This window comes from Carlito syrichta, unplaced genomic scaffold (genome assembly GCF_000164805.1).
Source record: "Carlito syrichta isolate Samal-C Ts95f unplaced genomic scaffold, Tarsius_syrichta-2.0.1 Scaffold305413, whole genome shotgun sequence".
In the NCBI taxonomy this organism is placed as follows: Eukaryota; Metazoa; Chordata; class Mammalia; order Primates; family Tarsiidae; genus Carlito; species Carlito syrichta.
Window position 1 is genome coordinate 61,852 of NW_007249509.1, and position 25,394 is coordinate 87,245.

Here is a 25,394-nt window from a genome sequence, read left to right on the forward strand (position 1 = left end):
AACAAGTCACTGCCTCATCAAAGTTTGTCTTTTTTTCTACTAGCTGCCATCATGTTTACTTAAGTACATATAAACTAGAGCTCAAGCCAAAGAGTATAAATCTTTAAAAGAAAAAGAGAAGTATGCAAAGCAAATATTTCTTTATCTTGGATACAGAACTCTGTTGAATCAGTTTCTGTACAGTTCATGCTGGAAGAGAGAAGAGAGATTATTGAATTCAATCAATTTCCATAAGGAGTCTGGCGTTTGGAGATGAGGCATCAAGTTTATCTACAAATCTGACTTTCAATCAAGAAAATGGCACATCTATTCATTCCATATTTTGCAGGGGCCCGCCCCACAAGGGTCGTGGGAAGTGTTGAAGGAGAGACGGATAGGCGAATGATGATCATATACTGGACACCTGCTTCTTGAACAGATGACAATTTAATGCTAGTTAACACAAAGCTTTTATACCATTTTTGAAGGGGCAAGACAAAGAAAATTCTTTCACATACATATCTTTTAAAAGTTACCAGCTAGTGGTCTTAGTAGCGAACAAACCAAGATTCTCATAGGCATTTAGACAACGTCTTATTCATAAAGCCAACAATGACACTCTCAGTTTAATGTCCCAAATTACAAATGTTTCAAGAAAGTTTCTTTAAGTGTATATTTCTTTATGTGTCAGGAATATTCTCATCTTAGGCTCTTATGTTCTTCAGAGTCCTGTGATCGCCTCCCTTGTCCAGATGTCCTTGTTACTTTTCTCTTATCTTGCAGTGCTTGTTTCTAAAGAGAACTCAAAAGAAACTTTTAGTAATGTTTCCCAGGCCCCTCAAGGTTGCTTTCTGTTTTAACTGATCTTGTCATAAAAGTGTCTGATTATTATATTATGAGTTTAGTGAAAACCTACTCTATAAATGTTAATTTAGAGTTATAAGTTTATAGTTTTAATTATAGAATCAAGTAAAAACCTTAACATTAATCTTTTATCCTAAGTTAGTGAAAACAGTGTTATAAATCCTACATAGCTTCTAGATAAGTGTTAGAACTTATAATGAATTCATAATGAACTACTATAAACTTGTGTTTCTAAAAATCCTTATGTCTAAACACTAAACTGCATAATCCTAAATCAAATAAGGAGTGAATATACTTATATCATTTATACTTAAGCAATATCTAGTAACTTATAACCAAGTGAAAGAAAGCATTCTCGATGTGCTTCAGAGTTTAACCTTTGCATATGTTAGAAAAGGCCAAGTGGCATAGTGGGAAAAATGGAAAAATAAACCATGATATTTCCAGGTTAGCTGTGATTCTTCGCATAAACATGCCATCTTCTTCTTTCATGACTGCACAGAATTTCTTCAGCTGTATCAACAGCAAAGATGGAAGACAGAAAGGCCTCAGCTGCCCGGACTCGCTTTGTGGCCGGGGGTCCTCAGCGCACCTGGACTTTGCCATCAGGCGGGCCTCCAAGGCTGGCTCCCAACACAATATGAGTACCTTTTCTCTTGAGAACCATATGAGACTGGAGCAATGACAGTCCACAGAGGCTCTAAGCCTGGTGTTTGATGATGTCCATGGTCTCCTCAAAACTCCGGGAGAAGAGGATCTTGTCGAGCATGAGAGAAACTAGAGAGGCAGGCCATGAATACATGCTAAAGCATTCTTTCGCCCAACTTGTGCCAGACAATGGTCTTAGTTGCACATTTTCTTAGGAATCAGGGAATGTGGAATGGTGATGCAAACAAGAAGAGAGGGCTTCAGTCATATTGAAAAGGCATACAACAAAGAAGTAGATATATTATCCACTTGTGAATTCATGAACACTCTTAAAAGCTCAAGCGGTGAAAACTCACTGATAAAAAGCAGCAGGCTAGATACAAACATTCCAAATATTCCACAAGAAACCCAACTATTACATTGTAGACCTATTCATTACTTGGCATGTGAGAGGACATGCATCCAATATGTATCACCCTGAACCCTGGTATGCAGTGTTCTTTGGATCCTAAACCATGGGATCACACACTTGGTCAGAAAAAAGAGTTCCCAACTGACAGGTATTGTCTCATCAGGATGTATTTGTAAGAAATGTCTGTTGAAAGAGGCCTCCCAGTGGAAGCATCAGTTTCCTCTTTGACATGCCTTTTTTGACTCTTCTTCTGCCCGAAACTGGCCTGGAAATGAGCTGCTATCCCCAAAACAAACGGCTGTAATGATGTGAATGGCCACGGATCCTCTGGAATTGAAACATTCTCCCAAACGCTGTTCCTGGTTGACTTGTGGTGAGCATATGACTGTCCTTGCTACATATACGGAATTGGCAGATACTTTTGTTGGGCCAATGATGAGTACTTTATATTGCCCTGAGGAGCGGTGATGACTTAAATATCAAGTACAATGGCATGACGCTGAGGCCCAGCCTAGAAGACAGTTGTGCAATCCAACATGGGGAAAATGATGATGGTCCCTTCGGTACAATCTAGTTTGGTGCTGGAGGACTTGAATACAGGAGGACATCTTGTGGAGCATGTAGCTATGCTACTCCATAAAATTCTCCGTTTTTTTAATACTTTAATCCTGAACCCAGGTACTGGACATTTTAGCATCCCTTGCTGATCACCACATCACACTTTCTATCTTTTAGTGGAAAATTCTGCTCAGAATGGCTGCATGGCATGCACCGTCATAAAGGAGTGCCTGACTTTGATTGGTTGTCTGGAACAATGTAGTACCAATCACTGAGGTTCATATTCAAGAATGTTTTCTTGATCTGGGAGGCAAGCTGGACCTTCAGCAATTCATTCAGTTGTCCTCTCAAGGCATTGTTGAAACAGGACAAAAAGGCACTTTGAGATAATCTTGGCATGCTGTTCTAGGAGCCCCATGCCTCTTTTTCAAATGGAGAGTGAATAAACTTTGTTTTGCTCTAATGAAATAGAGATTCATTCTTGTTTAATAATAATCAATGTATCTGTGGCTCACTATGTGAATGACCATGTCCTCTGTTGCACCCTCTCTGGAAACTTAGAGAGGTTTGAATGGTGGCACAGAGCACAGAGAATTCACTGCTCTGCTGATGTGAGGGGGCACACAACTCAAAAATTACTGTCCAAAATTTTTCCTTCCACCGCCTTTCTTCAGAACTCAAGAGATGGGAACACACAGGTTAAATTCCTGGCAAAAACTTCATAACCAAGCTTTGGTATGGAATTCCATCTTTGAGAATGAGGCACTCTTTCCCACCTGAGATACTAAGGGAGGCATCTACAAGCTGTATCAAAAGTACTGAACCTGGACTTGACTCCATTCATGAAGGAACTTCTGTCTCAGCCTACAGGAAAGACTCCACATGAGTAGGTTTCTAATTTCATCATTATGTGGATGAATCGAGTATATGAGACAGTAAAATTAGGGAGGTAGTAGACAGCTTGTTCACACAAGCTGTCCTCCTCTTTTTCACAGGTTCCTTTCTTCAGAGAACTCCTTGGGAATAACTGTTCATCTCTGAATGAAGGATGTCACCCAGGTGCCTGACCTCATTTCCTCACAAAATCAAATAGTCTCCAGTAATCTGGTCACTTTCATTTATTTGTGGTGAGGCTAGGGGCCTCTTTCAAAAGGAGGCAGCAAAGGAGGATGCTTAACTGGGTCAGCGATGAAATCTTTGTCTTTTATCTAGAGAGGTGTTGTCTTAAAAGTCTCGCACAATAGAGTTACACTGAGGACAATCTTAGGTGACAGGTGTGCAAACTGACTTGAGCTTCAGGATTGCCCTCACATTGCTCTAGTGGTGGAGCACTATAAGCCGGATGGGCTATCCAGGGGTGCTCCATCCTGAGGAAGTACTTCTCCATGAAATAGGCAAATTTTATTGCAATGTCTTGGCTCCTGTCACAAAAGCTGGGCACTTTAACCACACCTTCCATACCACAAATTGTCTCTTTGTGTCTCTCAAAGAAATATTCTGCCCACGCTGGATGGATGGCATGCACTATGCTATGAGAGAGCATGACTGGGATTGGGAGTCATCACCATCATTCACTAGTCTCTGTGGGCCTCTTAGGCAGGGGACTCTCAATTCTGGAAGCAAAATGATTCTGAACCAATATGAGTACCTTTTCTGTTGAGAACCATATGAGGCTGGAGCAATGAGAGTCCACAAATGCTCTAAGCCTGGTGTTTGATGATGTTCATCATTTCCTCTAAACTCAGGGAGAACAGGATATTATTGAGCATGAGAGAAACTAGATAGACAGGCAATGAATACATGCTAAAGCATTCTTTCGCTCAACTTGTGCCAGACGATGGCCTTAGTTGCACATCTTCTTAGTAATCAGGGAATATGGAAGGATAATGCAGACAAGAAGAAAGGGCTCCAGTCATATGGAGAGAGACACAAACTAAGAAGTAGATATGATATCCACTTGTGAATTCATGAACACTCTTGAAAGCTCAAGCGGTGAAAACTCAGTGATTAAATGCAATAGGCTAGAAACAAACATTCCAAATATTGCACAAGAAACCCAATTATTACACTGTAGACTGCTTCATTATTTGTGATATGAGAGGACACGCATCCAATATGTATAACCCTGAACCCTGGTTTACTGTGCTCTTTGGATCCTGATCCATGGGGATCGCACACTTTGCCAGAAAAAAGAGGTCCCAACTAATATATATTGTCTTGTCATGATGTCTTTGGAAGAAAGTTCTGTGGGAAGAGGCCTCCCAGTGGAAGTATCAGTTTCCTCTCTGACATACCTTTTTTGACTCCTCTTCTGCCAGAAACTGGCCTGGAAATAAGATGCCATCCCAAAACAAAGGACTGTAACATGGTGGATGGCCTTGAATCCTCTGAAAATGAAATATTCTCCCAAATGCTGTTGCTAGTTGACTTGTGGTGAGCATATGTCTGTCCTTGCTACATATATGGGATTGGCAGATACTTTTGTTGGGTCAATGATGAGTACTTAATATTGCCTTGAGAATTGGTGATGACTTGAATAGCATGTACAATGGCATGATGCTGAGGCCCAGCCTATAAACCAGTTGTGGAAACCAACATACAGAAAATAATGATGGTTCCTTCGAAATGATCGAGTTTGGTGCTGGAGATCTTGAAGTACGGGGGCCATTTTGTGAAGAATGTGGATATGCTCCTCCTTAAAATTCCCCATTTTATCCTATACTTTAATCCTTATTCCAGGTCCTACGTATTTTAGAATCCGCTGAACACCAAAACTCACTTTGTGTCTTTCAGTGGCACATTCTCAGAATGGCTGCATGGCATGCACCATCATAGAGGAATGCATCACTTCAATTGTTTGTCATGACCAATGTTTTACCAGTCACCGAGGGTCAACAATCAACGGGGTGTTCTTGGACTTGGAGGCAAGCTGGACCTGAACCAATGCATGCAGTTTTTCTCTGGAGGCCTGGGTGAAACTGGACAAAAAGGTGCCATGAGATGCTCCTGGCATGCTGTTCTAGGATGCCCTTCTTCTTTTCCAAATGGAGTGTAAATAGACTTTTGTCTTTCTCTAAGGAAAAGGGAGATTCAGCCTTGTTTAATAATAGTAAATGTATCTGTGGCTCACGATATGAATGGCCACGTCCTCAGCTGGGCGCCTTCTGGTAACTTAGAGAGCTGGGAATGGAGACACAGAGCAAAGAGAATCCACTGGTCTCCTGGTGAGAGTGGTAAACTAGTCAATAATGACTATCTAACATTTTTCAAATCATCACCTTTCTTCAGAACTCAAGATATGAGAATACACACAGGTGAAACTCCTGGCCAAATACCCCATATTCAAGCTTTGCTACAGAAATCCATCTTTAAGAATGAGGAACTCTTTCCTACCTGAGATACGAAGGGAGGCATGACCAAGCTGTATCAAAAGTACCCTGTCTGCTCTTGACTCCATTCATGGAGGAACTTCTGTCTCAGACTACTGGACGGATTCCACATGAGCAGGTATCTCATTTCATCACTATGTGGATGAACCAATTGTATGACACAGCAAAATTAGGGAGGCAGCAAAGAGCTTGTTCAATCAAGCTGTCCTCCTCTGTTTCACAGGGATCCCTTCTTCAGAGAACCCTTGCAAATTACCGTTAGTCTCTGGATGAAAGATGCCACCCAGTTGCCTAGACTCATTTCCTCAGAAAGTCAAACAATCTCCAGTAATCTGGTCGCATTTTGTTAATTTTGGTGAGCCTATGAGCCTCTTTCAAAAGGAAGCAGCAAAGGAGGATGCCTAGCTGGGTCAATGATGAAAACTTTGCCTTGTCTCTAGAAAGGTGTGGTCTTAAAAGTCTTGTACAATAGAGTTACGCTGAGGGCTGTCTCATGTGGTAGGTGTGCAAACTGACGTCAGCCTGAGGATGGCCCTGACATTGCTCTAGTTGTGGAGCACTCTAAGCTGGAAAGGCTATCCAGGGATGCTCAGCCCTAAGGAAGCACTCCTCCATGAAATAGGCTAATTCGATTGTAATGTCTTGACCCGTTCACAAAAGCCAGGCACTTTAGCAACCCCTTCCTTACCAAAAATTCTCTCATTGTGTCTCTCAATGATATATTTGCCCACGCTTGATGGATGGCATGCACCATGCTGGGGAAGAGCATGGCTGGAATTGGGAGTCATGACCATCATTCATAAGTTTCTGTGGGCCATTTAGGCATGGGAACTCTCAGTTCTGGAGCCAAATTGAACTCTGAACCAATATGAGTACCTTTTCTCCTGTGACATGTAAGAGACTGGAGCAAAGAGAGCCCACAGATGCTCTAAACCTGGTGTTTGATGATGTCCAGGGTCTCCCATAAACTCAGGGAGAAGAGGATTTTGACGAGCATGAGAGAAACTGGAGAGGCAGGCTCATGAATACATGCTAAAGCATTCTTTTGCTCAATTTGTGCGAGATGATGGCCTTAGATGCACATCTTCTGAGGAATCAGGGAATGTGGAATGGTGATGAAAACAAGTAAAGGGTACTGCCATCATGTTGAGAGTGGACACAAATTAAGAAGTAGATATGATGTCCACTTGTCAATTCATAAACCCTCTAGAAAACTCAAACTGATTACAAGCAGCAGGTTAGATTCAAACATTCCAAATATTGCTCAAGAAACCTAATTATTACACTGTAGACCACTTTATAACTTTAGATATGAGAGGACACGCATCCAATATGTATTACCCTGAACCCTGTTTATGCTGTGTTCTTTGGCTCCTGAGCCATGAGGATCACCAGACGTTGCCCAAAAACAGAGTTCCCAACTGAAATGTTTTGTCTCCTCTGGATGTATTTGAAAGAAATGTCGTGGGAGGAGGCCTCCCATTGGAAGTATCAGTTTCCTTTTTGACACACCATCTTTGACTCATTTTCTCCCAGAAGCTGGCCTGGAAATAAGCTACTATCTGAAAAACAAAGGGCTGTAATGAGGTGGCTGGCCACGGATTCTCTGAAAATGAAATATTCTCCCATACGCTGTTGTTGGTTGACTTGTGGTGAGCATATGACTCTCCTTGCTACATATATGGGATTGGAGGATACTGGTTTTGGGTCCATGATGTGTACTTTATGTTGCCTTGAGAAGCGATGATGACTTAAATTTCACGTACAATGGTATGATGCTGAGGCCCAGCCTTGGAGACAGTTGTGGAAACCAACATGAGGAAAATGATGATGATCCCTTCTGTACGATTGAGTTTGGTGCTTGAGAACTTGAAGTACCAGAGGCCATCATGTGGAGCTTGTGGATATGCTCCTCCATAAAAATTTCCCATGTTATCCTTATACTTTAATCATTATCCCAGTTCCTGGGCATTTTAGCATTCGCTGAGCACCACAACTCACTTTGTGACTTTTAGTGGAAAATTCTTTTCAGAATGGCTGCATGGCATGAACTGTCATAAAGGAGTGATTGACTTCGATTGGTTGTCATGACCAATGGTTTACCAGTCACTGAGGGTCATCAATCAAGGGGGTGTTTCAGGTCTTGGAGGCATGCTGCACCTGAACCAATGTGTGCAGCTTTTCTCTCAAGCAATGGTTGAAACTGGACAAAAAGGCACCTTGAGATGATCTTGGCATGTTGTTCTAGGATGCTCATGCTTCTTTTCCAAATGGAGGGTAAATAGACTTTTGTCCTGCTCTAAGGAAAAGAGAGAATGAGCTTTGTTTAATAATAGTCAATGTATCTGTGGCTCATGATGTGAATGACCATGTCCTCAGCTGGGCACCTTCTGGTAACTTAGTTCAGAATGGTATCACAGAGCAAAGAGAATCCACTGGTCTCCTGGTGAGAGGGGGCACACAAGTCAATAATGCCTCTCAAACATTTTCCAACCTCCACCTTTCTTCATAACTCAAGATATAAGAACACCCACAGGTGAAATCCCTGGCAAAATGCCCCATAATCAAGCTTTGCTATGGAATCAATCTTTGAGAATGAGGAATTCTTGGCCACCTGAGATATGAAGGAAGACATGTACAAGCTGTATAAAAAGTACCCTGTCTGGGCTTGACTTCAATCATGGAGGAACTTCTGTCTCAGTCTACTGGATGGATTACACATGAGCAGGCATCTAATTTCAACATTATGTGGATAAACCGATTGTATGAGACAGCAAAATTAGGTAAGTAGTAGACAGCTTGCTCATTCAAGCTGTACTCTTCCTTTTCACAGGGAATTCTTCTTCAGAGAAGTCCTTGGGAGTAACTGTTAATGTGTGGATGAAGGACATCACACAGGTGCCGGGACTCATTTCCTCAGAAAGTCAGTCTCCCATAATCTAGTCGCATTTGGTTACTTGTGGTGAGCCTACGGGTCTCTTTAAAAGTATGTAGTAAAGGAGGATGCCTAGCTGGGTCAATGATGAAATCTTTGCATTGTCTCTAGAGAGGTGTTGTGTTAAATCTTGCACAACAGACTTACACTGAAGTCCTTCTTTCGTGACAGGTGTGCATACTGACATCAGACTGAGGATGGCTTTGACATTGCTCTAGTGGTGGAGCACTCTAAGCCAGAGAGGTTACCCAGGGTTTCTCAACCCTGAGTAAGCATTCCTCCACAAAATAGGCAAATTCAATTGTAATGTCTTCAGCCCTTTCACAGAAGTTGGGCACTTTAACAACCCCTTCCATAACACAAAATCTCTCTGTGTCTCTCAATACAATATTCTGCCCACACTGGATGGATGGCATGCACCATGCTAGGGGAGATCATGGTTGGAATTGGAAGTCATGACCATCATTAATAAGTTCCTGTGAGCCACATAGGCATGGGAACTCTCAGTTCTGGAGGCAAACTGAACACTGAATCAACATGAGTACCTTTTCTCTTGTGACCCATATGAGACTAGAGAAAAGAGTCCACAGATGTTCTAAACCTGGCATTTGATGATGTCCAGGGTCTCCTCTAAACTCAGGGAGAAGAGGATTATGTCGAGAAAAAGAGAAACTGAAGAGGCAGGCTCATGAATATATGCTAAAGCATTTTTTGATCAATTTGTGCCACACAATGGCCTTAGTTGCTTATCTTCTGAGGAATCAGGGAATGGGGAATGGTGACTCAAAAAAATACAGGGTGCTGCAGTCATGTTGAGGGGGACACAAGCTAAGAGGTAGATATGATATCCACTTGTGAAGTCATCATCACTCTTGAAAGCTCAAGTGGTGAAAACTTGCTGATTACAAGCAGTAGGCTAGATTCAAACATTCCAAATATAGCTATAAGAAACCCAATTATTACACTGTAGACCGTTTTATAACTTGAGATATGAGAGGACACGCATCCAATATGTGTCACCCTGAACCCTGGGTATGCTGTGTTCTTTGGATCCTGAACCTTGGGTATCACAGACTTTGCCCAAAAATAGATGTCCCAACTGAAATGTATTGTCTCGTCTGGATGCATTTGGAAGAAAGGTCTGTGGGAAGTGGCCTCCCAGTGGAAGTATCAGTTTCATCTCTGATACGCCTTTTTTATACCTTTTCTCTCAGAAGCTGGCCTGGAAATAAGCTGCATTTCCAAAATCAAAGGGCTGTAACAAGGTGGCTGGCGATGTATCCTCTGTAATTAAAATATTCTCCCAAATGCTGTTCTTTGTTGACTTGTGGTGAACAGATGATTGTACTTGCTACATATATGGGATTGGTGGATACTCTTATTGGGTCAATGATGAGTACTTTATATTACCTTGAGGAGGGTTGATGGCTTATGTGTCACGTACAATGGCATGACACTGAGGAACAGCCTAGAAAACAGTTGTGGAAACCAACATGGGGAAAATGATGACCATCCCTTCAGGACGATCTAGTTTGGTGCTGGAAACTTGAAGTATGGGAGGCCATCTTGTGGAGCATGTGGATATGCTCCTCCATAATTAAAGTTATCCTTATACTTTAATCCTCATCCCAGTTCCTGGGCATTTTAGCATCCCTTGCTGATCACCACATCACACTTTGTGTCTGTCAGTAGAAAATTCTGCTCAGAATGGCTGCATGGCATGCACCATAATATAGCAGTGCATGACTTCGTTTGGTTGTCATGACCAGTGTTTTACCAGTCACTGAAGGTCATCTCTCAAGGAGATGTTTTTGGTCTTGGAGGCAAGCTTGTCCTTCACCAATGTGTTCAGTTTTTCTCACAAGGCATGGATGAAACTGGACAAAAAGGTGCCTTGAGATTCTCTTGGCATGCTATTCTAGGAGGCCCATGCTTCTTTTACAAATGGAGGGTAAATTCACTTTTGTCCTGCTCTAAAGAAAGAGAGATTCAGGCTTGTTTAATAATAGTCAGTGCATCTTTGGCTGACGATGTGAATGTCTGTGTCCTCTGTTGGGTACCTTCTGGAAACTGAGAGAGTTTGGAATGGTGGCAAAGAGTAAAGAGAATCCACTGGTCTGCTGGTGAGAGGGGCACACAAGTCAAAAATGACTGTCCAATATTTTCAAAACCACTACCTTTCTTCAGAACTCAAGATTTTAGAAAACACAAGTTAAACCCCTGGCAAAATGTCATAACCATGCGTTGCTATGGAAATCCATCTTTGAGAATGAGGAACTCTTTCACACCTGAGATATGAAGGGAGGCATATCCAAGCTGTATCAAAAGTACCCTGTCTGGACTTGACTCTATTCATGGACAAACTTCTGTCTCAGCCTAAATAATGCATTCCACATGATCAGATATCTAATTTCATCATTGTGTGGATGATTGATTATATGGGACAGCAAAATTAGGGAGGTAGTAGACAACTTGTTTACTCAAACTGTCCTCCTCCTTTTCACGGGGATCCCTTCTTCAGAGAAATCATTGGGGATCACTGTTAGTCTCTGGACGAAAGATGTCACCCAATTGACTGTCATTATTTCCTCTGAAAGTCAAATAATCTCCAGTAATCTAGTCGCATTTGTTTACTTGTGGTGAGGCTATGGTCCTCCTTCAAAAGGAGGCAGTAAAGGAGGATGCCTAGCTGGGTCAATGATGAAATCAATGCCTTGTCTCTAGAGAGGTGTTGTCTTAAAACTCTTGCCCAATCGTGTTATGCTGAGGACCTTCTTATGTGAAAGATGTGCAAATTGATATGAGATTGAGGATGGCCCTAACATTGCTCTAGTTGTAGAGCACTAAGTATGAGAGGCTATCCATGGGTGCTCAGTGCTGAGGAAGCACTCCTCCATGAAATAGGCAAACTCGGTTGTAATGTCTTCATCCCTTTCCAAAAAGCTGGGCACTTTAATAACCCCTTCTTTACCACAAATTTTCTCTTTGTGTCTCTCAATACAATATTCTGCCCATGCTGGATGGATGGCATGAACCATGCTTGGGGAGGGCAGGGCTGGGATTGGGAATCATGACCATCATTCATAATTTCCTGTGGCCCATTTAAACATGAGAACACTCAGTTCTGGAGCCAAACTGAACACCGAACCAATATGAGTACCTTTTCTCTTGAGACCCATATGAGAGTGGATCAATGAGAGCACACAGATGCTCTAAGTCTTGTGTTTGATGATATCCAGGGTCTCCCCTAAAATCAGGGAGAAGAGGATTTTGTCGAGCATGAGAGAAACTGGAGAGCCAAGTTCATGAATACATGCTAAAGCATTCTTTCGCTCAACTTGTTCAAACGACGTCCTTAATTGCATATCTTCTGAGGAATCAGGGAATGGGGAATGGTGACGCAAACATGCTGAGGGTGCTGCAGTCATATTGAGAGGGGACACAAACTAAGAAATAGATATGATATCCACTTGTGAATTCATCAACCCTCTTGAAAGCTCAAGTGGTGAAAACTCACTGATTAAAAGCAGCAAGTTAGACTCAAACATTCCAAATATTGCTCCAGAAATCCAATTATGATGCAGAACTGCTCACCCCATGCATGGCAAGAACAGGTCTCCTCCATGTGGAACTCTGTCTAGAAAACACATAGCCCCCTGCTCACTGCCAGCTGCACTGGTATGAGGCCTGGGAGACTTTGGTCCAATGCAGGGCCAGATACTGCAGCCCCAGTTGCAGCTGCTCCACTATTTGTGACCCCCACCTGATCAGGAGTCCTGGATCTCAGCTCCCTCCCTGGCTACATCGTCTCATGAAGCACTCAGCACCAAACTGCCAGTCACCCAAGGATGCTCCTGGTGCCCGCCCCTCAGAGATACCGGTCCCATTTCTGGCTGAAGTGCCCTGTGAGGGACCCAGGGCCATCACCTGCCCTTTGGAGCTTTGGAGCTCTGGAGCCCCAGGCCCACCCTGGCTGAGGCACTCAGCATGCGACCTCAAGCTTGCATAAGTGAGCAGAACCCCAAGCTTGTGTAAGGTGCTGATCGGAGGGAATGCCTGACCCTCTCCTCCACCCCAGCCTACAGGTGACACCCTGGATCCAGCACCCAGCTGTGTAGCTGATCCCACCCAGAGACCCAGACAAGCATTCCTAAAAGTGAAAGTGAAAGAACCTCCACCTCGATTCCCACAGTGATGTCATTAAACAGGAGACAAAGCCCCTCCCCTATGATGAACAGACTGAGACAACTATGAGTCACAGACCTCCCAGGCAGCAGGATAGCCACTAAGGAAAGATTACAGAACTAGTATGATCTCCTCTTTTGACCTTTGGTTTTATCATTCTGACTGAATATTTTGCTCACTATTGTTTGCTTTCGAACTTACACTATCAGTTTCACAATCTTATTGGTCTCTCTGTGTAGCTACCAGTATTCTTTACGGAATTTTCCTTCTGTGCTTTTTTTTCCACCGCTCTCCGGCCTTGTGTCTCTTTTTCACCTGTTCGTTGTTATGTATGTCTGTTTTCCCTCTCACTCTTCTCCTTTCTAACTTCCTATTGACCCCCCTTCCTCCATATTTTCCTCTTTTATACCTCCTTTTGCTCCAGGGATGAGAGAAAAATCTACACAAATGAAGAAAAACCAAAAGAAGAATATGGGTCTCTCCAGACCCCTGGGAGGGCAGACACTGAGATAACTGACTTCGAATGCAAACAATGAAGAGCCCCCAGAATGACGGGTCTCAAACTATAAACCTAGATATCAAGACATTAATGGAGAGATTGGAAAGAATTGAGGAGACTCAAGAAGAAACTAGAAAGGAGTTGATATATGAGATAAGAGTAATAAAGAATACTGTGAATGAAATAAATAACAAAATGATAAGCATGGAAAGCAAAATTACAAAAGCAAAAGAAAGAATCTCAGAGCTCGAGGACCAAAATATAGAACTAACCCAAACTCTCAAAAACACAGAAAACAAGCTCAAAAAGACAGAACAAAACCTTCAAGAGATCAGCGATTACTTTAAGAGACCAAACCTAAGAGTAATTGGCCTTCCTGAGGCAGAAAGAGAGACAGAGACCACACTGGAACAAACCTTCCATGAGATCATTCAAGAAAACTTCTCTTATCTAATCAATGATGCAAAAATTCAAAAACAAGAGATTCAGAGAACCCCTGCAAGACAACAAATGAGAAGACCAACTCCTAGTCACATCATAATTCACCTAAACAAAGTAGGCATAAGAGAAAAAATTCTAAAGGCAGCAAGAGAAAAAGGCCAGATCACCTACCATGGAAGACCAATTAGAATGGCAGCAGATTTATCTACAGAAACACTGCAGGCTAGGAGAGCTTAGAGCCCTATCTTCAAAGTCCTAAAACATAAATAATTTCAACCAAGAATAACATACCCAGCCAAGTTAAGCTTCATCAGCGAGGGAGAATTAAAATCTTTCCCAGACATCCAATCCCTAAGAACGTATGCTGCCACCAGACAACCTCTACATGAAACACTTAAGAAAGTACTAAACACAGAAGAAAAGGAAAAAAGAACAACATTCTTCACAAGAGTACAGGAAAAACAATAAAATACACATGAACCAACCCCAAAACCAAAAGAAAGACAAAAAACTAGGTGGAAGAACAATAACTCTATAAGAACTCTATGATAGGGATGAACTCTCACATTTCAATAATTAGTCGAAATGTGAATGGACTAAAGGCACCACTGAAAAGACATAGAATGGCAAAATGAATAAAATATCACCAGGCAACAATATACTGCCTTCAAGAGAACCATCTCACTAGAAAGGACATGCACAGACTCAAAGCAAGAGGATGGGAAACAAATTTTCAAGCGAATGGAACACAAAAGAAAGGAGGAGTCACGATCCTAATTTCAGACAAAATAATATTTAAGCTATCAAAAATTTAAAAGACACAGAGGGCCACTACATAATGATACAATGTTCACTCCATCAACAAGAAATATATAGCATAAACACACATGCACCTAACATAGGTGCACCCACTTTTAAAAAACAACTCCTAGGGAAAAAAAGAAAGATACTGACTCTAACCATCATAACTGGGGACTTTAAAACCCCACTCACAACCCTAGACAAATCATCAGGACAAAAAAATCAGCAATGAGATCCAGAACCTCAATGTGACTCTTGATCAAATGAACTTAATCAACCTACAGAACACTCCATCCAAAGACCACAGAATACACATTCTACTCATCACTGCATAGAATGTATTCTAAGAGCAACCACATAATTGGCCATAAATCAAACATAAGCAAATTTAAAAGGACCGAAATTTTATCATGCACCTTTTGGACCACAGTGGAATAAAAATAAACATTAACACAAACAAGATTCCCCCAAAACCCACAAAGACATGGACACTAAACAGCATGATGCTAAACAACTCCTGGGTCAATGATGAAATCAAAACAGAGATCAAAAGATACCTGGAAACAAATGAAAATGAAGAAACATCTTACCAAATCTCTGGACGAATGAAAACTGTAGTATGAGGGGAATTTATATCCCTACAAACACACATGAAGAAAATGGAAGGAGCACAAATTACAGCCTAACAACCCACCTAATGAAGCTGGAAAAGCAAGACCACAAAAACCCTAATTTCAGCAGAAAAATCCAGATAAAATAAAAGCCCAAATCCAGGACATAGAAGACAAAAAGACAATACAAAAAATCAATGAAACAAAAAGCTGGTTCTTCAAAAGGATAAACAAGATCGATGGTCCCCTAGCTAGACTTACCAAGAAAAAACGAGAAAAAACCCAAATAAGCACAATCAGAAACACAAAAGATGAAGTCAATCTGACCCTGAAGAAATACAAAAGATCATTAGAGACTACTATGTACAATTATATGGAAACAAACTTGAAAACCTCAAGGAAATGGAGGACTTTCTGTCATCACACAACCTACCTAGGTTGAAACAAGAAGAAATTGAGACCCTAAATAGACCAATAACGATCAAGGAAATTGACTATGTAATAAGAAAGCTAACTATAAAAAATACCCTGGACCAGATGGCCTTCCAGCAGAATTCTACAAGACATTTAAGGAGGAGCTGATTCCAATCCTACTGAAGGTATTTCAGGCGATTGAGAAAGACGCAATCTTCCTCAAATCATTTCATGAAGCTAACATCACATTGATACCCAAGCCAGGTAAAGACTCAACAAAGAAGGAGAACTACAGGCCAATATCTTTGATAAACATAGATGCTAAAATTCTCAACATGATCCTAGCAAAACGGATTTGACAACACATCTCAAAAACCATCCATCATGACCAAGTAGGCTTCATCCCTGGGATGCAAGACAGGTTCAACACTCGTAAAACCATAAATGTAATTAAATACATCAACAGATGTCAAAAAAAACCCACATGATTATATCATTAGACGCATAAAAAGCTTTTGATAAAATCCAGCACTGTTTCTTGATAAAAATCCTCAAACATCTAGGCATACTTCAAAGTAGTAAAAGCCATCTATGAGAAACCCACAGCCAGCATACTCCTAAACAGACAAAAATTGGAATCATTTCCCCTGAAAACTGGAACAAGACAAGGATGCCCACTCTTGCCCCTCCTGTTCAATATAGTATTGGAAGTCATGGCTAGAGCAATTAGAGAAGAGAAGGCAATCAGAATTATCCAAATAGGAAAAGAGGAAGGCAAATTATATCTCTTTGCAGATGACATGATCGTGTACCTTGAAAACTCAAGAAAATCTGTCAAAAACCTCCTTACACTGATAAAGGCCTTCAGTAAAGTCTCACAATATAAAATAAATATGCAAAAGACAATCTCATTTCTTTACACCAATAAAAAACAAACAGAAACCCAAATAAAAAGCACAATTACATTCACAATAGCCACAAAAAAAAAGAAATATCTTGGCATCTTCCTAACCAGAGATGTGAAAGACCTTTACAATGAAAACTACAAAACTCTGCTCAAAGAAATCAAAGATGACACAAACAAGTGGAAAAATATCCCATGCTCATGGATTGGAAGAATCAACATTGTGAAGATGTCCATCTTACCTAAGACAATCTACAGATTCAATGCAATTCCGATCAAATTACCAGCAACATTCTTCTCAGACCTAGAAAAAAAACACAGGAATTCATATGGAAACACAAACGACCAAGAAGAGCCAGAACAATCCTCAGCAAAAAAAAAAAAAAAGCAGGTGGTATCACATAACCAGACTTCAAACTTTACTATAAAGCTACAATCATCAAAACAGCTTGGTATTGGTATAGGAACAGGCATATAGATCAATGGATTAGAATTGAGATTCCAGAAGGAAAACCTAAATTTCTCAATCAACTCATCTTCAACAAAGCCTCCACCACCTACCACTGGGGAGAGGAGAACCTATTCAGTAAATGGTGCTGGGAAAACTGGCTGACCACATATAGAAGATTGAAACAGGACCCCTATCTATCCCCATACACAAAAATTAGCTCCAAATGGATCAGAGAACCAAATGTAAAACCTCAAATCATAAGAACCTTAGAAAATGAAGGACATACCTTAATGGAAATTGGAACTGGATTCCAATTCCTGAACAAAACCCGAAACCCACAGGCCATAAGGGATAAGATAGACAAGTGGGACTTCATTAAACTGACAAGCTTCTGCAAAGCCAAAGAAACCATCAAGAGAGCAGGGAGACAGCCTACAGATTGGGAAAAAGTATTTGCCAACTCGAGGTCTGACAAAGGCTTAACATCTTGGAGCTACAAGGAACTCAAACGTGCTGAAAAGAAAAAAACAAACAACCCCATTATAACATGGGCAAAAGATATGAACAGACACTTCACAAAGGAAGACATCCGAGCAGCCAGCAGGCACATGAAGAAATGCTGAACCTCACTAATCATCAGGGAGATGCACATCAAAACCACACTGAGATATCACCTAACTCCAATCAGAATGGCCATTATCAATTACTCAAAAAATAACAGTTGTTGGAGAGGGTGTGGCAAAAAGGGAACACTTCTACACTGTTGGTGGGAGTGTAAACTAGTGCAAACTCTGTGGAAAGCAGTGTGGCAATTCCTAAAAGCTCTAAACATCAACCTCCCATATGACCCTGCAATCCCCCTACTGGGAATATACCCTGAAGAACTCAAATCACTCTATAAAAAGATACCTGCACACAAATGTTTATCGCAGCATTGTTCACAATAGCAAGAACCTAGAAGCAACCATGCTGTTCATCAAAAGAGGACTGGATTTTAAAAAATATGGTACATATACACGATGGAATACTATGCAGCCATAAAAAAGAACAAAAACATGAATTTCGCAGCAACCTGGATGGAACTAGAGTCTATAATACTGAGTGATCTCTCACCGAAACAAAGATCTGAGTATCACATGTTCTCACTCATATAGTGGACCTTGATCATCCAATGCACTACCATAAGAAAATGACTGACAGTGGTGGGAAACTATGCGGGGGGGAAGGGGGATGAGACCAATTGTAGTAAACATCTGTCTGGGGACAGGGAGACACCTGTTATCAACAAAGGGACCTGAATAAAGTATATTTGTATACCTAACCCTTAACTGTACCCCACAATATCATAATAAAAATATTGATTTTAAAAAAAGATGTGCATGGCCTTTAGACATGTCTCTTTCTAATAAATTCTGTTTTAAACTATTAAAAAACCCCAATTATTACACTGTAGACTGCTTTATAACTTGAAATATGAGAGGACACACATCCAATATGTATCAACCTGAACCCAGTATGATGTGTTCTTTGGCTCCTGATTCATGGGAATCGTCAGACATTGCCCGAAAACAGAACTCCCAACAGAAATGTATTTTCTCATCTGGATGGTTTGGAAGAAAGGTCTGTGGGAGGAGGCCTCCCAATGGAAGTATCAATTTCCTTTTTGACACACCCTTTTTGACTACTTTTCTCCCAGAACCTGGCCTGGAAATAAACTGCTATTCCAAAAACAAAGGGCTGTAACAACGTGGATGGCCACAGATCCTCTGAAAATGAAATATTCTCCCATACGCTGTTGCTGGTTGATGTGTGGTGAGTATATGACTGTCTCTGCTACATATATGTGATTGGCAGGTAATATTGATGGGTCAATGGTGAGTACCTTATATTGCTTTGAGGAGCATTGATGAATTCAATATCATGTACAATGGCATGATGCTGAGGCCCACCCTAGAAAACAGTTGTGGAAACCAACATGGGGAAAATGATGATGGTCCCTTCGATACGATTGAGTTTGGTGCTGGAGAACTTGATGTATGGGAGTCCATCATGGGGAGTATATGGATATGCTCCTCCAAAAAAATTTCCCATGTTATCCTGATACTTTAATACTCATCCCAGGTCCTGGCTATTTCAACATCCCTTGCTGAGCACCACAACGCACTTTGTGCCTTTCAATGGAAAATTCTGCTCAGAATGACTGCATGGCATGCACCGTCATAGAGGAGTGCATGACTTCGATTGGTTGTCATGACCAATGGTTTATCAGTCACCAAGGGTCATCAATCAAGGGGGTGTTCCTGGACTTGGAGGCAAGTTGGACCTGAACCAATACATGCAGTTTTTCTCTCAAAGCCTGGGTGAAACTGGACAAAAGGTGCGTTGAGATGTTATTGGCATGCTGTTATAGAATGCCCCTGCTTCTTTTCCAAGTGGAGGATGAATACACTTTTATCCGGCTCTAAGGAAAAGAGAGAATCAGGCTTGTTTGTATCTGTGGTTCACAATGTGAGTGGCAATGTCCTCAGCTGGGAGACTTCTCATAACTTAGAGAGCTCGGTATGGTATCACAGAGCAAAGAGAATCCACTGGTCTGGTGAGAGGGTGCACACAAGTCAATAATGACTATTCAACATTTTCAAACCACCACCTTTCTTCCAAACTCAAGATATGAGAACACACACAGGTGAAACCCCTGTCAAAATGCCCCATAATCAAGTTTTGCTACAAAAATCCATGTTTGACAATGAGGAACTCTTTGCCACCTGAGATATGAAGGAAGGTATGTCCAAGCTGTATAAAAAGTACCTTGTCTGAACTTGACTCCAGTCATGGAGAAACTTCTGTCTCAGCTTACTGGATGGATTCCACATGAGCAGGTATCTAATTTCATCCTTATGTGGATGAACCGATTGTATGAGACAGCAAAATTAGGGAGGTAGTCGACAGCTTATTCACTCAATATCCTCCTCTTTTTCACAAGGATCCCTTCTTCAGAGAAGTCCTTGGGAATAACTGTTAGTCTCTGGACAAGGGATATCACCCAGGTGCCTGGCCTTGTTTCCTCAGAAAGTTAAATTGTCTCCAGTAATCTGTTCGCATTTGGTTACTTTTGATGAGCCTATGAGCCTCTTTCAAAAGAAGTCAGTAAAAAAGGATGCCTAGGTGTGTCAATGATGAAATATTTGCCTTTTCTCTAGAGAGGTGTTGTCTTGAGAGTCTTGCACAATAGAGTTACACTGAGGACCCTCTTGCGTGACATGTGTGCAAACTGCTGTGAGCCTGAGAATGGCCCTAAATTGCTCTAGTTGTGGAGCACTCTAAGCCAAAAAGGCTATCTAGGGATGCTCAGCCCTGAGTAGGCACTCCTCCATGAAATAGGCTAATTCAATTTCAATGTCTTGACCCTGTTCACAAAAGCCAGCACTTTATTTTTTTATCCATATTTTTTATTATGAAGTTGTGAGGTACAGTTCAGGGTTAGGTATACAAATATGCTTCATTTAGTCTGCCTTGTTGATAACAGGTGTCTCCTCATCCCCAGACAGATGTTTACTACCATTAGTCCCATTCCCCTTCCCCTCCACCCATAGTTTCCCACCACTGTCAGTCATTCTCTTATGGTAGTGCTTTGGATGATCAAGGTCCACTATATGAGTGAGAACGTGTGATACTCATATCTTAGTTTCTGTGAGAGGTCACTCAGTATTATAGACTCTAGTTCCATCCAGGTTGCTGTGAAATTCATGTTTTTGTTCTTTTTATGGCTGCGTAGTATTCCATCATGTATACGTGCCACATTTTTTTAATCCAGTCCTCTTTTGATGGACAGTATGGTTGCTTCCGGTTCTTGCTATTGTGAACAATGCTGTGATAAACATTCGTGTGAAGGTATATTTTTTATAGAGTGATTTGAGTTCTTCAGGGTATATTCCCAGTAGAGGGATTGCGGGGTCATATGGGAGGTCAATATTTAGAGCTTTTAGGAATCACCATATTGTTTTCCACAGAGGTTGCACTAGTTTGCACTCCCACCAACAGTGTAGAAGTGTTCCCTTTTTGTCACACCCTCTCCAGCAACCGTTATTTTTTGAGTTATTGATAATTGCCATTCTGACTGGAGTTAGGTGGCATCTCAGTATGGTTTTGATTTCCATCTCCCTGATGATTAGTGAGGTTGAACATTTCTTAATGTGTCTGTTGGCTGCTCAGATGTCTTCCTTTGTGAAGTGTCTGTTCATATCTTTTGCCCATTTTATAATGAGGTTGTTTGTTTTTTTTCTTTTCAGCACGTTTGAGTTCCTTGTAGCTCCAAGATGTTAAGCTTTTGTCAGACCTGGAGTTGGCAAATACTTTCTCTCAGTCTGTAGGTTGTCTCCTTGTTCTCTTGATGGTTTCTTTGGCTTTGCAGAAGCTTGTTAGTTTAATGAGGTCCCACTTGTCTATCTTATCTCTTATGGCCTATGGGTTTTGGGTTTTGTTCAAGAATTGGATGCCAGTTCCAATTTCCATGACGGTATGTCCTTCATTTCTAAGGTTCTCATGGTTTGAGCTTTTACATTTAGGTCTCTGATCCATTTGGAATTAATTTTTGTATATGACGACAGATAGGGGTGCTGTTTCAATCTTCTACATGTGGTCAGCCAGTTTTCCCAGCACCATTTACTGAATAGGTTCTCCTCTCCCCAGTGGCAGGTGGTGGAGGCTTTGTTGAAGATGAGTTGATTGAGAAATTTAGGTTTTCCTTCTGGAATCTCAATTCTATTCCATTGATCTATATGTCTGTTCCTATACCAATAACAAGCTGTTTTGATGATTGTAGCTTTATAGTAAAGTTTGAAGTCTGGTAATGTGATACCACCTGCTTTGTTTTTGTTTTTGTTTTTTGTTTTTTTTTTGCTGAGGATTGTTCTGCTATTCTTGGTCTTTTGTGTTTCCATATGAATTCCTGGTTGTTTTTTCTAGGTCTAAGAAGAATACTGCTGGTAATTTCATAGGTATTGCATTGAATATGTAGATTGCCTTTGGTAAGATGAACATCTTCATAATATTGATTCTTCCAATCCATGTGCATGGGATATTTTTCCACTTGTTCATACCATCTTTGATTTCTTTGAGCAGTGTTTTGAGTTTTCATTGTAAAGGTCTTTCACATCTCTGGTTAGGAAGTTGCTAAGGTATTTCATTTTTTTGTGGCTATTGTGAAGGGAATTGTGGTTTTTATTAGAGTTTCTATTTGTTTATTGGTGTAAAGAAATGCGATTGTCTTTTGCACATTTATTTTATATCCTGAGATTTGCCAAAGGCCTTTATCAGTGTAAGGAGTTTTTTGACAGATTCTCTTGGTTTTTCAAGGTACACAATCATGTCATCTGCAAAGAGAAATAATTTGACTTCCTCTTTTCCTATTTGGATACCCCTGATTGCCTTCTCTTCTCTAATTGCTCTAGCCATGACTTCCAATTCTATATTGAACAGGAGGGGTGAAAGTGGGCATCCTTGTCTTGTGCCAGTTTTCAGAGGAAATGGTTCCAATTTTTGTTCATTTAGGAGTATGCTGGCTGTGGGTTTCTCATAGATGGCTTTTACTACTTTGAGGTATGTTCCCTGTATGCCTAGATGTTCGAGAGTTTTTATCAAGAAGGGGTGCTGGATTTTTATCAAAACTTTTTCTGCATCTAATGATATAATCATGTGGTTTTTGTTTTGACATCTGTTGATGTATTTAATTACATTTATGATTTTATGAATGTTGAGCCAGCCTTGCATCCCAGGGATGAAGCCTACTTCGTCATGATGGATGATTTTTGAGATGTGTTGTTGAATCCAGTTTGCTAGGATCTTTTTGAGAATTTTAGCATCTGTGTTTATCAAAGATATTGGTCTGTAGTTATCTTTCTTTGTTGGCTCTTTACCTGGAAAAGCCGGCACTTTAAAAACCCCTTCCTTACCAAAAATACTCTCTTTGTGTCTCTCAATGAAATATTCTGCCTACATGGGATGGATGGCATGCACCATACTCGGAAAGAACATCGCCGGGATTGGGAGTCATGACCATCATACACAAGTTCCTGTGGGTCACTTAGGCATGGAAACTCTCAGTTCTGGAGCCAAACTGAACTCTGAACCAGTATCAGTACCATTTCTCTTGAGACCCTTATGAGACTAGAGCAAAGAGAGCCCGCAGATGCTCTAAGCCTGCCGTTAGATGATGTCCAGGATCTCCTCTAAACTCAGGGAGAAGATTTTGTCAAGCAGGAGAGAAACTGGAGAGGCAGGCTCATGAATACATGCTAAAGCATCTTTTGCTCACTTGTGCCAGAAGATGGCCTTAGTTGCACATCTCCTGAGGAATCATGGAATGTGGCATGGTGACACAAACAAGTAGAGGGTGCTGCAGTCATGTTGATAGGGGACACAAACTAAGAAGTACATATGATATCCACTTGTGAATTCATCAAACCGCTTGAAAGCTCAAGTGTGAAAACTCACTGATTAAAAGCAGCAGGTTAGACTCAAACATTCCAAATATTGCTCAAGAACCCCAATTATTACATTGTAGAACACTTTATAATTTGAGATATGAGAGAACACACATCCAATATGTATCACCCTGAACCCTAGGTATGCTATGTTCTTTGACTTCTCATCCATGAGGATCGCAGACGTTGCTGAAAACAGAGGTCCCAACTGAAATGTATTGTCTCGTCTGGATGTATTTGGAAGAAAGGTCTGTGGGAGGAGGCCTCCCAGTGAAAGTATCACTTTTGTTTCTGACAGCCCATTTTTGACTCCTTTTCTCTCAGAAGCTGGTCTGGAAATAAGCTGCTATCCCAAAATCAAACGGCTGTTATGAGGTGACTGGCTCCTGATCTATGGGGATCACCAGACGTTGCCCAAAAACAGAGGTCCCTACTGACATGTATTGTCTCGTATATGTATTTGGAAGAAACATCTGTGGGAGGTGGCCACCCAGTGGAAGTGTCAGTTTCCATTTTGACATGCCCTTTTGGGATCCTTTTCTCCTAGAAGCTGGCCTGGAAATAAGCTGCTATCCCAAAAACAAAGGGCTATAACAAGGTGGCTGACCACAGATCCTCTGGAAATGAAATATTCTCCCAAACGCTGTTCCTACTTGACTTGTGGTGAGCATATGACTGTCCTTGCTACATATATGGGATTGGAAGATACTGTTGTGGGGTCAATGATGAGTATTTTATATTTCCTTGAGGAGTGGTGATGACTTAAATGTCACATACAATGGTATGACACTGAGGCCCAGCCTAGAAGACAGTTGTGGAAACCAACATGGAGAAAATGATGACCGTCCTTTAAGAACGAACAAGTTTGGTGCTGGACAACTTGACATACAGGAGGCCATCTTGTGGAGCATGCGGATGTGCTCCTCTATAAAAATTCCCCATGTTATCCTTATATTTTACTCTTCAACTCAGGTCCTGGGCATTTTAGCATCCCTTGCTGAGCACCACATCTCACTTTGTGTCTTTCAGTGGAAAATTCTGCTCAGAATGGCTACAAGGCATGCACCGTGGTAGAGGAGAGAAAGACTCGATTCGTTATCATGAACAATGGTTTACTAGTCACTGCCAGTCATCAATCAAGGAACTGTCCTTCAGCTTGGAGTCAAGTGAGACCTTCTCCAGTGCATGCAGTTTTTCTCTCAAGAACTGGTTGAAACTGGACAAAAAGGTGCTTTGAGATGCTCTTGGCATGCTGTTCTAGGAGGCCCATTATTCTTTTCCAAACGGAGGGCAAATATACTTTTGTCCTGCTCTAAGGAAAAGAGAGAATCAGGCTTGTTTTATAATAGTCAATGTATCTGTGACTCTTGATGTAAAAGGCCATGTCCTCAGTTGGGCACCTTCTGGAACTCAGAGAGCTTGGAAGGGTATCACAGACCAAAGATAATCCACTGGTCTCCTGATGAGAGGGGACAAACAAGTAAAAAATTACTGTCCAACATTTTTCATACCACCACCTTTCTTCAGAACTCAAGATATGAGAACACACAGGGTAAATCCCTGGCAAAATGCCCCATAACCAAGCTATCCTATGGAAGTCTATCTTTGAGAATGAGGAACTCTTTCCAACCTGAGATACTAAGGGAGTCATGTCCAAGCTGTATCAAAAGTACCCTGTCTGGACTTGACTCCATTCATGGATGAACTTCTGTCTCAGCCTACTGGATGGATTCCATATGAGCAGGTATCTAATTTCAGCATTATGTGGATGAACCAATTGTATGAGACACCAAAATTAGGGAGGTAGGAGACAGCTTGTTC

General features: G+C 41.2%; 2 long non-coding RNA genes across 5 annotated transcripts in view; both read left to right on the forward strand.

Annotated features, from left to right (window-relative positions):
- The window catches only part of LOC103264014, a 28,384-nt gene extending 22,972 nt beyond the window's left edge, over positions 1-5,412 (forward strand). For all 3 annotated transcript variants that reach the window (XR_002482173.1, XR_504534.1, XR_504535.1), the window contains exon 6: positions 5,255-5,412. This is a non-coding gene — a long non-coding RNA (uncharacterized LOC103264014). The remainder of the gene's footprint in view (positions 1-5,254) is intronic.
- Positions 5,413-5,762: 350 nt separating this feature from the next.
- On the forward strand, positions 5,763-25,151 carry LOC103264016. Of its 2 annotated transcripts, none has more exons than XR_504536.2 (5): positions 5,763-5,968; positions 7,387-8,633; positions 18,788-18,903; positions 24,121-24,236; positions 24,603-25,151. It is a non-coding gene; the product is annotated as an uncharacterized LOC103264016 (long non-coding RNA). The 2 variants fall into 2 exon arrangements; XR_504537.2 differs by having other exon boundaries at positions 7,387-7,502.
- Positions 25,152-25,394: the final 243 nt, after the last annotated feature.